The sequence below is a fragment of the Acyrthosiphon pisum genome, chromosome A1 (genome assembly GCF_005508785.2).
Source record: "Acyrthosiphon pisum isolate AL4f chromosome A1, pea_aphid_22Mar2018_4r6ur, whole genome shotgun sequence".
Classification (NCBI taxonomy): Eukaryota; Metazoa; Arthropoda; class Insecta; order Hemiptera; family Aphididae; genus Acyrthosiphon; species Acyrthosiphon pisum.
In genome coordinates, this window is record NC_042494.1 from 27783698 (window position 1) to 27798988 (window position 15291).

A 15291-nucleotide genomic window follows, 5' to 3' on the forward strand; every position below is an offset into this window, starting at 1 on the left:
TTTACAATAATGTGTACAATTTTCATCTCTTGAAATTATTCTAATGAATAAATCGTTAAATATTGTGTAGAATTATAATAATATTTAATATTATATGTGATTGATCGATCGGATAAGAAATCTTCATTATAAATTAAAATTTCTTTAGAGTTTTAGTTATCTAAACATAACCTATTTATATATCAAAGTTGTGCCCATCCGTCCGTTAGTTACCAGTATGAAATAGTTACGATGTTTGTGTTGAGATTAATTTATAACAGTTCTATTCAAAGTAAATATATACTAGTTATAGCCAGTATTAAAATATATATCAAAATATGAGTATTGAGTGTTCAATACAGATTAATAGTAGCCAATATCAAAAAATAGGTACCTTCCTAAATATAACGGCTACCAAATTGTGATATTTTTAAATCGTATACTATAATATGAAATTATAGTATATTGCGTTGTATTAAAATACGTTTGGAACCCGTACATTTTGGACGCTCGCAAAATGAGCTTTCCTAACTTGTTTCATATTAATTTATGTCTTTACACGTGTACCACGTACATTACAATATTGTTGCTCTCGTACAAGTGTGTGTACGACAGCGACAATCGAGTAAATGTTGAACATTTGCAACGGAGGGTGACGGTGTAATAGGTATATGTTTTAATTCTTCACAGCCGGGAAAACTTCACGACCGTGTTTGGCATAATTTTAATGACGCCTCGCTCCGCACGAATAACAATTATTGTGATTTCATTGTCATCGCTATTATGTGTGGGAGGACGATGGCAATATTTCTACAGCCTTTATGGGCTATTAGCGATAGTCTTCTGACACGGCACTGCAGCACAGCTGTATATTACACCATTATTATTAGTGGTTATGCAGTGCAGTTGTATAGCATATATTAACAAATTATATTTATACATTATATACTAAACCCTCAGCTGTAATAATCTGTTTTTATTATTATTATTATTATTATTATTATCATTATCCCTGTAGGTATAGACATAGGGTATGCCTATAACACTATAGCATCAAAACGATAAAATTAATGTAAATGACAAAAAGTCAAAAACCAAACGTCATCAAACGCAACATAACAACGTATATTGCCATTTTATTGTTTTAATGTTGAAATAGCAAAAAAATTATCCGAGTATTCTTTTTTTAAATACATCGGCCAAAACAGTACTAGCTTATGTGGCTATGTTAATATTTTAAATAATTTTATTATAATACAATTTGATCTTAAAAAAAATGTAACAAAATGTTTAAATAAGAATGATAAAAAGCCAAAAAAAATATCGCATAAAGCAGTCAAATAATTTATGTTTGTAATAAAAGCCTTAACTAAAAAAGAGCTTTTCGCCGAAAAATAATGATTTGTCAAAACGCATTATAACACAATAGCGAAAAAAAGAAATTACTTCACTAAGAATCTAAAATAATTCAGAGAAAAGTTGAGTGGCAAAACTTGGACGTTAGGTCGGCTTCGATTTTTGTCGATAGATTTATTTATTTTTAAGTATTACATTAACAAAAAACAACAGTCACAAATAAGAATAAAAATTACTTTAAAATAAATAGTCTTCTGAGTAATTACTAAATGTTTATTTAATAATAATTATTATATTATATACTTTTAGAATATATCATCTTTATATAAGAAAACATTTTATGATAACGTATAATATTATGAAATTGTATAATATATTTTACGATAACGTAACTATAAATAACAAATCAAAATTATTACTTCAATCTACGATGAATCATGATAGTTACACCAACCTGCCAAAAATGGAGACGTACATAACTAAATAAGAAAAATTGGATCTTTTGGATCTTTTGGAAAAGTTCTAAAACTACAATAATATTATGATGGCTTATAACTTACTATGATAGGCTAACCTAAAATTATTATTAAATAAAAATAATATCTAAATAATACCGATGAAATATTATTCATAATAACATTTTGTATTTTTGTTTTTTTGTAACATAAGTTTAAATTTAACTCATATTTTTATATTAATAATCGGATGATCAGATGATATGGATTTATGATATTATCGTTATTAATATGAGTGACTTCATAATAAAAATAAGAGATCCGTCCAATTTTTAAATTAGTCGTGTTCTTTTGGTAGCCTATCTACGACGCCGTGATCATCTTATTACGAGGGTCAATGAGACAGAACACGTTGTGTACAACTCGAAGACAAGATTTCGAATTGTAACTCAGAGGTCCGTAAGCCTGGCACCCAAAATTGAAAATTCATTAAGCTAAAACTTTTTTAACAAAATAAGTACTCAATTAGGAACAATTTGTGTTCAAAAAATCGAAGTTCCTAATCTAAGTCTTACTCTTAAAATGAATGATTCTATTTTCGGAAGGTCAGTCTAACTTCAACCCGCCAAAATTAGCGCACATTAGACAATTAACACAATATATATTAAAATATAAAAAGTGGAACGATGAATAATGGTACATATTGATTTTACTATGAAGTGTTTTTTTTCGAGTATGTATACACGATATATATTATACTTTATTCAAGTTAAGAAGCAGACAACCTGAATAATTTTATTTAGAATGTACCAAACTCAATATTCGAACTAGTAGTTTTTCAGTTATTAAAATGTTTATAATTAGGATAAAAGTCCTTAAAAATTGTCTTACAAAAATATTAAATAGATTTAATATTATTGGAGCGAGCATTTATACTTAGATAATTCTTACAAATAATAAATTTGGAATGATTAATTTTAATTTCTAAGATTTTCTGCTCACCATTATAGACATCATATCTTCCAAAACCATGACCATGGAATGTTATCCTTAATACACATAGTTAAACAACTCAACAATTTACTCGTTCGAATTTTGACTTTGATGTATCAAAATGTTCAGAAAAATATTTCACTAAATAATTTACAGTTGAAAAATAGAAGTTTGTATTTCCACAGGGCACTCTTTAAGTAGGCAGTACAAAAATCTAAATAGAATTGAAAATCTGGTTTATACGTACAAGTAAAAATTTCAAAAATTAGATTTTAATAATAACTGCATAATATTGTGAAAAAAGGGTCAGCATGCTTTTCAAATCACCCTGTTTAATATTATTAATAGTATTTAATTATTATACAATAAAATATTATATTTTGAAATAAATGTGAGGTTTTCGGTAAAAATTAAAACAACCTACCAGTTCTACCGTGTGTAGTATTAAGTATCAATAGTGAAATAAATTAGTACGGTAGCAATATAAATATATAGTTAAATATACTTAGTACTATAGGCTGACGGTCTGTCTCCGCTCAGAATTGATTTTCATATTCAATGCGATTTATCAAATTGAACACGTCATTCATTACAGTGACTTACCCGATGACATTCGATACATTCAGCAGTACATCAGAACAGTTACAAAATATCCTCCTTTTTATATTAAATATAAAGGTGGTGAAGAATATTATGCTATAATAATTGAATAATAATATGTACATGTTTAAACAAACTTAAATATTGCATTTATAAAATATATATTACGATTGTATGTCGTCTGCGTGGAATTTTATTATCGTGGTATTTTTTTCAGACTACCATATTTATGCCTATGGCAACTATAGTTGCATAAAAAATGTAATGGTTCGCTAAAATTTAATTGAAGACCATTCGTGGACACCTGGGTCATGTACCATTACGTCCATTAGCGCACAAGTTAAAATATATTTAGCGATTGTTTGTGCAACGCGGCATCAGCATATTGTTGAAGTTCGAGCCCTGCTACCTAATCATTAAAATCTATTTCGGTCACTATTTTCTCTACCCATCGTTGACATCTTCCAAGTGATAATGTGGCAGACAGTAAACGTTTATATTGCAGTGAAAGCTCTCGGTGGTATTTTTGTATACGTTACTCAAAGCGTTCGTTCTCAGATTTGGCAACAGAATATTGCAGTCCGCATGCAGCTCGGCGTCGAACTACGATAGAAAATATTATGTCGTGCCTCGGAAGTCATAATATAGTTCAGGACACCACTGCATAATAAGACGTAATAACATTATGAATTATGTAGATACCACGTACAATGTACATATTGTACATGAAAACGATGAAAACTGAATAATACTAATTACTTATTATTGTAACGGGTACCTAAATCAGAAAATTATTACGCTAAATATTGAGTAAAAACTCTAATGTAGAACGACATCTATTGGTGTTTTCTTGTTGTACATTGTGTCCGGTGGAGCGCGTTGAATAATAGCCAAAAGTAATAAAAAATATTATACGGTGTATTATACGGACTGTCGGTATAATAGTTACCTGATACCGTTGATACGTACCTGATACCATTGGTTATAATTTACAAATACTAGTATTTATATTTTATAATCAATGCTGATACCTATACATTAGTTTTTCATTCCGTGGATTAGGTATGTCAGGTATCATTTTAATAACTAAATTTCCCGACAATTTTAGAAACCGTATACCTTTATGCTTGAACGACATTATTCTTACCTTCCTATATCTCATGTCAATCTATTTCAGTTGATCAGTTTTAAAAATTAAAAACATGATAACACATTCCATATCGGTGAACAAAACTATAAACGAATTCCCAGTTATGTAGGAATCCCTGGAAACGAGACAGCAAACATCTACCTAAAAGGGCCATTCACTCTCCTGAATCCTCCTCCGTCCAAATTTGATCTCTGAGTGACATCATGGGAGTCCCTGCCACTGAAACAGTGCAGGCAACACCGTTGGACATCGTCACATACAAAACTCAATGATATTAAACTTCCTATTAACCCTTGGACAACATTACTTACCAAAAGTCGTCACGAAGTGAACTGAAACCAAACTGTACAACCTTATCAAATTCTATTTATTTTTTCTTATGCTGTGATTTTTTTCTCTACCCTTTTACATATTTAAACTAATAATATTACTTATAGTATCATAATGTAATATTAATATTGTAAATATTGTAAGCCAATAACCTTAGTTTTTGAGGCTTTTAAAAAAAGAATCTCTAAATAAACAAAAATTCATAACATAGGTACATAATTTATAGCTTGATGCCGGAACGCAAAATGTATTTCGTTGTTTTAAGTGCCGGAGTACTTCATAAATGTTACAATAAATTTATACTATAAATAATTATAAATAAACATTATTAGCACATCTAACGCACATCACGATAGTGTAACTGGTATAATATAATAATATATATAACTCGAAATTCGAAGTTGAAGCGAGATAAAAAATCGCTTTGAGATAATACATATTCTTCGAGATAACTTACACGAATTTAACCTACCTAACCTAAGCTAAAGGGGAATAAAGAAATAACGAGTTGTCAAGTGTTTCGAGTTATGGGGACTAAACTATTATTAATTTATGTGGCGCGCAGAACAAAAAGTACCTACATCTACTAATGTCAGACAGACATGAAATGTTACCACTAATTATACAGATTACAGGTAGTACAGGTACTACCTACTGTAATTGGTACATACTGCATACCACCAATATCTTACTAATTAATTATTGTTAGTTTTTTGGTTTGATCGTTATAATTAACCGGACGTATGGTAAGTCTGACGGTGAAATTATTCTGATAAAAATGGTTGAATAATATGCGGCAAGACTGTTCGGTTACGACCTACGTCATCCGCTGACTATAGGTAGGTTACTCTCTATTATAGTCCTATCCATATCATTAAAAAAAAAAAAAACAGTTTTTCAGTTGTGTGGGATCGAAGCCCCCCCCCCCCACTCTTATGGTTCATAAACACCGAGATTTCAATATTATTGTACTTGTGCATTAATTACCAATACGACTATAAATAACAACACGTATTATAGTGTAACACTAAATAATGTTGCGTTATATGTCATGTCAACGACTCAAAATAGGTTTGATCTTAATATTATGTTTTAGTAAATTCACTACACACCTGCACCAAGTGCATAGTAATCGTCATTTACCCGGTGCAAGACAATCTATACCGCACACAATATTTATTAGTTACCTCTTACCTATTGTACACGACGCCTACAACTTATAACTGCTGTGTTTTAACAAAAATTCAATTAATATGTTTGTTTTGGCTCCGGCCGCAGCCTGCAGTATACCTACATAATTATATTATATTATATTATATTGTGGGCAAAATTCAAAATTGTTAATAGAACCATAAAAATGCCCGTAGAAAACATGAGCCGCTGCCAACGGTACTTAGGCTAAACGTCGCACTTCGGATTTTTTCCGGAAAAATAGCCCAGTTGTGAGTTTCGACCAACATAATTTGTGCAAAACAATATAATGACTAATAATAATGACAATAATATGACTTTATTATGATAATTAATAAAATAATTATTACGTATCGTATTTATCATATTGTTGTCAAATCAATTGAATATTTTATCTAGAGTCTAAATTAGTCCGTGTTTTGTGTCATATCTATGTAAACAGTTTAACTGTATATACAATTTGTATATCACTACAGGCGGTAGGATAACAAATAATAATTAGTACTATTTATATACGTATTACGTACTTACTATTTAAAAACAACTAACAAAATAACGAGTGTGTAAAATTTTAAAACTGAGTTTAAAAAAAAATTATAAGTACCTAAATAAAATTACAAAAAAAGTGGACAAGTGGGTACCACTCTGCTGTACAATAATTGAGTTATCAAGGATGTCATTGCAATTATGGATGTGTTATATTTGAATTCAATAATAAATCATTGCATACGAAAAACGATTCTAAGCGGATTCGGTGTGTCTCCTATAATCCTTGTTTTTATAATCGAATTTAACAATTTAAAAAAAAAAATAATAAAAAGCGAAAATGTCTCATGACTATCAATAGTGTAACTTTGCAGTGATCTTTTTATTTTTGATGGTGGTTTATTGGGAATCTTATTTAATCGTTATTTATATTTAAAAAAAAAAAACATTTGTAAGGGCGGTATTCAAATTTGGGTGTCGCCCATTACCACACAAAGATTTTAAAATTCTGGATATCCCACTACCGCACACAAATGTGGTCATATATTATTTTTTCACGTGACAAAAAAAAACCATAACTCGGAATTTGAACACTCGAAAAAATTCTTGAAAAAAAAAAAACCTGTTTTAAAACTGTTGTACACCTTTGAAATAATCTTTGAGTGGTAGAACCTCAAAACTATTTTGAAAGATTTTACTATAGCCCAGTAATTTCTGGTACTCAGAAAGATGTATATAGAAAGATGCCTCATAATTTTATTTTTTTTCGTTAATTCTTGGTCTACCTTCGGAAAACTGGACATTTAAGTGTCCCGAAGATTCCCCGGGGCTAGCGGTACACAGGTACGAAAAAACGGTACCTATTATTATAATATACATTAAATAATTATTTTAATGAGATGTTATATTATAATTATTTTGATGTAAGTAATACATACATTTTTGATTTTTTTAATTTGAATTGTGTATTTTGATTTTATGGATTTTGAATTGAATTCTATGTAATATTGAATTCCTATTTCAATTTGTAATGGTTTTATACATTTGTACGATATCTTGTGTGTGGAATTAGGCTATATATTTTTATAAATCTGTACGATATCATACTATTTGTATGTGTGGTATTGGGTTATGTATTTTCGGTGGTATTGGGCCATGTTTGTTCGGTAATTGAAAGTACCGTCAAATTTTTAGACGTTATGGCTTTCTCAAGTGATGTTAATCACAATAATAATTGAGGGTTTGCCAGGGCAAAAACTGAAATAGAGTGCGTACTGTCCACGTTTTGGCCAGGCATTTCTGAGATTTTCCAGATTTCGACTTTGGCCCGTAACCCATATTATTATAACAGTGATATGTTATATGGATCTTAGACAGCAGCAACTCGGAAGGAGGAAAACATCTTACATATACTGATCAAATATTAGGCGATTATCGCCTTCGATAGGTGTAGGTATGCAATACAACTATCGTTTGGTCCAATTTTAGCGTACCTAATCATATCATTAAATCGCCCGAGCGGGGTACCTCTATATGCGTGATCATGTTATTAAATCGCTCACATGGTGTATCTCTATATAATAGACCTTCGCATTGCACACATTTTATTCAGCCCGTGGGCGTCTTCACAAAACTCGTCGTGGTTTTTTTACCGTCTTATTGCCATAAAAAAAAAATAATAAAAACACTCGAAAAACCACGCACACTCACTAACGCGGGCCCGCTTATATACACCGTATGATTATTATTATAATATGCACATAATATTATACATACACATTGACGATAATCCTACGATCTTAAAATGTATTTCTGTACGCCGTCGAACTAACGCTCGGCATGTTAGTCGTACGAGCAATACGTATACGAATAAACCGCTATCGTCGTCGTTGTCGTCGTCGTCCCGAAAAATATTTAGCGCCGCCTTGCAAGCATTTTTGCACCACACTCTTCCGTCGTAGACGATACCGCGGTAAGTAATGTCCCTATATATTATTATAATATACTGTAGAACAATATAATATCGCCACGATATTCGGTGTGTGTGTGTGGTTGACGAATATGGAAAATATTTAATGAAACACAATACCTACGTATAATGCGTAGTGTAAGTAGGTTAGGTTAGGTTACGGTTCGTCTCAGAAATGGGTTCGAGAAATTCTGTCCGTACGCCGACCTCATGACACATCATCACTGCTGGACGAGCACTATTTATACAGGGTGATTTCTCGCCAAGCATGCTCAACACCCTTTTTATCTTCGATAAGGCAGTTATTAAAAATCTGATTTTTTGGCATTTTTAATCATGCTATTTTAAAATTCTTGAGATTGTACTACTATTAAGGAGTGTCCAGTGAAAATACAAGCTTGTATTTTTCTAGTGATAAGCCTCCTTGTCTACTGTAAATTATTCGGAAAATGCAGCCGTATCAAAATCAAAATTCGAACGAGTATTTTTTGAGTTGGGCTTTTTAAATTTTAGTGGAAACGGTTAATTGTTTTTAAGTTGTTTAACTTTGAGTATTAAGGATCATAGACCCCCATGATAATGAGTTTGGAAAATATGTGGCCATGGTGATTTGAAAATGTTGGTAATTAATATTATTAATCTATCAACAGTTACCATTTGTAAATATGGTTTTAAAATATAATAAATACTTGTATTAAATAGATCCAAATATTCAGTGTTAGATCTATCTTATATTTTTGTAAAACCATTTTTAAGGACTTTCATCATTAGTAGAGACATTTTAATAACTGAGAAACTACTCTGTCGAATGTAGAGTTACTATTATATTAGTATGTATAGGTACCGCTGGTTTTCGATCAATTACACGGAATCTTATCCATATTATGTAATCAATATTCATCATTACAATAAAATTACTGGTAGTAAGTCGATGACCTTGGAACGGTTTTGTAGGTCCAGCCAGTAATGTCAAAAAACCAGGATGTGGGCCTCCACCTGCAGTGTGTCACGTACTATATATTATAGTGATTCAATGTGTGCACAATACACATGAGTGTGTGTGTGTGTGTGTGTGTGTGTGTGTGTGTGTGTGTGTGTGTGTGTGTGTGTGTGTGTGTGTGTGTGTAAGAGTGAGAATGTGGATTATGGTCAATACATCATAGTGGTACGTCATAACTTTTCGTCGATATTTCGAGTATGTTAATGGAAAATTTTTATGCTTGGATATTTTTTCTTTTTACAGTTCGTTTCATGTAAGTTAAAGTCTTATACCACAAGAATATAAACTTCAATTAAATTTGCTAAATGTGCACAAAATAACGTGTTTCTTTGATCGGGACCGGTCTCGGACGTGTGCTAACCGCAATTTGATGACAATGACCAGATATATCTTACAACAATAGCACTGGGGTGTTTGTTATGAAAAAAATAAACTAATGATTTTGAAAATTGATTTTATAAAATCTACGTCACACGCTTGTATGTACATATAATCTTATGAATATATTATTATTATAAATTGAAATCAAAAATGGACAAGTTAGATTCCATTTAAAAAAAATATTCATCACTATCAAAAAAATTCAAATGACAAACTCACATCAATCAAATTACTACCTGGAGTTCCTTGAACCGGATATATATTTTCGAATACATTTTTAGTAATTCTTGCTATCTCGGCTACCGAACTATATAGTTAGTATATTTTAGTCATTACTAAGTTACGTAATTAAACAAGATTATAAAAGATTATAAACAAATTAAAATACAACATTGTGTCACGCTGTACAATAATGGATTTGGATTTAATACAATATCTCAATGTTGTTATTTTTTATTTATATTAACTTGTAACTTAATACATTTTTTCAGGTATCTTAATAATTAGGTTATGATTCACAATATTATCCATTAAAAATAATTTTAAACAGTTGTTTGTCATAATTATTAGGGTTTCTGTAATGATAAGTATAAAATATAAAGTGTAAAGTATAAAATATGAATAAATTAACTATAATCTTCACTTCTATGCATATAATATAAATAACATAATATATTTTATTGGTGTCCTAAAAATATCCTTTAAACCGTATTGTTAATTCGATTAAATTGTTAAGTGATAAGGTATACCTGTACAATAATGTATAAGAGATGAGCATTAACCTAGTATTATATTGTAAAGTATAAAGTACACAAAAATTTAAAAAGAAAACGTGAAAGATCAAACCACATGTACATAATATGTCATAATATTATATATTATATAATATTGTGATTTAATATAATACAATTATTTGTTTAACCTACTTGTATTAAATTTGATTTGTTAAAATTTAAAATGTTATAAAAGGGCTAGGAATTATACATGATATCATTGATATTGTACGAGGTATAGGTATTTCATTTAAAATTATATATGATTTATTTCCAGTAATAGCATATTATATAATACATTATTTATTTTAATTAATTATTTTAACTATTTTTTAAATGATTTAAAATATAATATTCGATGGTTTTATAATGTATAATGCCTTTACGTCAAATAAACAAAAAAAATAGGTTAATGATGGTACTAATTACGAATACGTACTAAATAAAGCTTTTATAGTGGAGGGGGGGTATTATAAAAGAACACATTAACTTCAGTTTTCCTATCCTAAATAATATGTATTCGTTTGTTTATTGCGGCTGAACATTAAAACTTAATAGCGCGATAATTAAAATAAAATTTATAATTCATTGCTGACTGTTGTTACGAAATCAACGTGTTTACATATTGTACACATTTGTATTGGCTCGAGCTGAGTACGCGAGGAAAAAATTATAGAAATAAAATTAAACTGCTAACAAATCAGATAATGATTATTATTAAAATAATATCCATTCAGGCATTACGGTTGGATCAACATCGTGTGTGGGCTTACATGCGAACACTTTTTTTTCTTTTAGAGGGGTCATATTTGCTCCAGAAAATATTATTGCGCATCACACTTATTAACTATTTAATTACGAGAAAATTGTTATAGTATACTCAACAAAATAGTTTATTAAAACTATGTTCGACAACTACATACATATATATCAGTGCATACTAATTGATTCCCATACCTGAACGCAGAACAAGGAAAAAATATATACTAATTGAGTCCCAGTATAAAAGAAACAAATACCAATTATGTCTGTGACTCTAAAATGAAAAATATACTAATTGAGTCCGCATTTGGAAAAAAATAAAATATATCAATCAAGTCCGTAGATTTATTTTTATTTTGTATGTGTTATATTATACTTATACTGTGCATTTCTTTTACACTGTTAAACACTGAATTAGTGCATTAAACGAACTTAACCAAAAGAAATTATATCTAGCCATCTACTTATAACTAAAAATAACTAAATTGAAGAAAAAACGCAATTATTATGCAAACAAAACAAATATCAAGATTTGAATACATAAATAGTTTATCGCTTAAGCTTTTATCGATATAAGACATAAATTAATTTATTGTCTTGAACAAATTAATAAAACAGTTTATGTTTACTTCCACCAAACATTTTTTTTCCATATAATAGTACCTGACTCTATGATCAATCCTCGTCCTAATAATAGTCTAACTACGTCTTAAGCTTGTAATAATTTGAAGGAAAATGTTTTTCTTTTAAGGTTTGGCGGAACTCAATTAGTTTAATAATTTATAATCAAAATTTAACGCGACACGGGTTAGCACTAAAAAGTAAAAATAACCCTGGAGTCGGATTCACTGTAAAAGGTTTTATTGGGACTCAGATCGAATGCAGTCGTTGTAATATAAATAAGTAGGTATACCTAGGTAATAACAGTGTTGAATACAAAATTACCTGCATACGGCGATGAAAATTAGTCGTTAAATGTGTGCGCGCACAAGACGGAAAATGTTCCTTATCTTAAAGACCTACTTGTACAGTATAATATAATTATAATTATTTATTAATCATACGCACGTGGTATATACACACACATGCATAATAAAACGCACTTAGTTAGATAAAAATTCGACGGGCACAACCATTCGTTTTTATATTAGGTAAGATATTGCGCAACGAACTGCCTGTAATAATTACGTGTATCAAACAGTTCAAACTTTATACTTTTTATCGTATTCTATAACGATATTATAACACTTTTATATGAGTATTATAATAATTATATTATGCTGCAGTTCAACTTTTGTGTTTAAATGTACGAACATCATAATATTCGCTGGTACTATATCGATCGGTAAAATGTCACCCGAGGATAACAAACTCGTACGGTACGTAACAGAATATAAAATAGTAAGTATTACGTCTATTTATTATATTTTAATATACTCGATGGAAAAAATATCGTCTATTATATAATATAGGTACCTAAGTATATTGATCGAAACCAGGGAAAAGCCCCTAGAATCAATTGGAAAATAATTTTAAAATTGTTCTCCGTGGATATTATTCATCGTAGGTACCTATAGAAGTAAGTACCTACTAAGAGTACTTACTTATTAAAAGTAGGCATAGCATATTTTTACTGAAAAAAATGTCACATTTTCCACGAACTGCTTGCGCAAACGGAAACGAATAGCTATTAATTTCAAAACAAATTATAATTAAAAAGTATATATTTATTAATTTAATGTTATCACATTTATTTAATAATGTAATTTTTGAGCGAATCGAGAATATTTTTTCACAGTTTTTGTATATTTATCGTCAATTACCTAGTTTTTCAATAGGGATGTCCAAAATATAAAGTCCCTTTTAAATCGATTAAAATAGTAAACAAAATTAATATTACAATATTTCATAAGACTATATTATTATCATTATTGTTATTATTATAATTATTAATATTACATTTGATCATTACATTTGATCATTACATTTTACGGACGATAAAAATCTTCTGTTTAAAGTATACGTATTGTTAACAGAAAAAAAAAACGGTTTATCCAATTTTTAATTTGACATTAACCCCTGTAGGTAATCGCAATTATTTTAGCTCATATCAAAGGAATTTCATCAAGTCGGCATTAATCGACATTTCTCATAGTCCTGAAAACGTTAATCATTTCATTTTCACGAATGTTATACGATTTTGAAATATGTACCTGCCGTGTATTACGAACATACCTTGACGTTCAATAGTTACAAACGTTTAAAATATTTAGTGGTATAGAAAAAAAAAGAAATTAAAGCTAACATTTAATTCTACGTAATAATGTGTTAAATATATATTCACACGATAAACGCATGTACTTATTTGTAATATGTATAAGACCGTACGTCACTATTCAATGGCGTTTAAAAACAACCCTACGCACATAAAACCACGAATCTATGCCATTTGGATTTTTTAAATATGCCTACACAAAACTATAATCTTAAAATGTAAAACGAAATATTATAATACTTTTGTCTACCTACAAGTTACGAATTCTTACAACTAGAGTCCTTCTATTCCGCCTTCAACACGTCCGCGTAGGTCGTTAGCGCATCGCTAATTTATTAGGAATGACCTTTTTTATAGGTCGTACTATGCGCATAACTATAATTTTTATAAGAAATATTAAAAAATAATTAAAATAAAATGTGACCATCTAAGTTATCTATAGATTTGATAATTGAAAAAAAAATGCAAAATTATTATATAAAATCTAATTACCTATCTTAGATTGACTAGATGAGATAGTTGGCAATTGGTCGTAGAAAAAAAAAATTTTAAAATTATATAAATTATAATTATTTTAGATTGTGAGTGAATTGATGAATGAATTGATTTTACAATGATGTGTGTTTTTTATTTATTTTTATTTTTGTGTCCATGTACACGATAAGTAGTCGAAATAATGCTTTGATTTTCAACTTCAGTATCTCGTTCGATGGGAAAGTGAATATTATTAGTGCATTGGGAGGTCAAAATTTAAAATTCTCAGTTATTTTCAAAAATGCCGTGAAAAACAAAAGAAAAATTAAGGAAAAACGGGAATTTTTACGCAAAATAGACTTTAGTTTTTGGTGTAACTTTAAAACCATTGACTAGATACATGAAATTTTAACTGGTTGTTTATATTTGCATTTTATATACACGATAACATTTTCAAAATATTTTGATTTGTTTTGAACTGTTTAGGGACATTTTCAGTTTCCAATTTTATTAGTTTTTTTTTCTATGAATGTCAATAAGACTTTATTTGTTGAGGAAAAATACTTGAAAATTGAATACAATAAGGCTCCTACTATATTGTTACAATGAAATTTAAAATATAGAAAGATCACGAATTAGCAAATTATTTTGAGTTAAGAATTCATAAAAATTATTCTTTTTAAATCTAAGATTTTAAAATGTAATACAAGATTCCTTATAAGATTATTTACCTTTATCAACAAAAAAAAATGCCTATAAGAAGGTCAAATTTAATTTTTATGAGCATTAACATTGGATATTCACTCGATTTCTCATTTAGCGATTTTCTTATTTTGTTGTAATTCAAAAACGAATAACTGTAGATAGGTACAATAAAATTTCACTGAATTTTTATTTTATCAATTCTTTTACTTGAAAAAAATTTTCAAAATATTTTGACTTGTTTTGAGCTGTTTACGGACAATTTCATATTTCAATTTTAGATTCTGAGTGGAACGATGAACGTATTGATTTTACAATGATGTGTGTTTTTTTTTTTTTTTTTTTATTTTTATTTTTTTTTAATTTTTTTATTTTTTTTTTGTGTCTGTGTACACGATAAGTAGTCGAAATAATG

The 15291-nt window shown here is 29.1% G+C and overlaps 1 protein-coding gene across 3 annotated transcripts in view; it reads left to right on the forward strand.

Moving 5' to 3' along the window:
* Positions 1-8375: 8375 nt before the first annotated feature.
* Positions 8376-15291, forward strand: part of LOC100575771 — a 92928-nt gene continuing 86012 nt past the window's right edge. Inside the window, exon 1 of one of the 3 annotated variants that reach the window (XM_029486883.1) lies at positions 8376-8512. The gene's annotated coding sequence lies outside the window, so the exon portion shown is untranslated. Of the gene's footprint in view, positions 8513-11937; positions 12827-15291 lie in introns of those variants that run through there. The other 2 variants (XM_029486885.1, XM_029486884.1) reach the window with 2 other exon arrangements.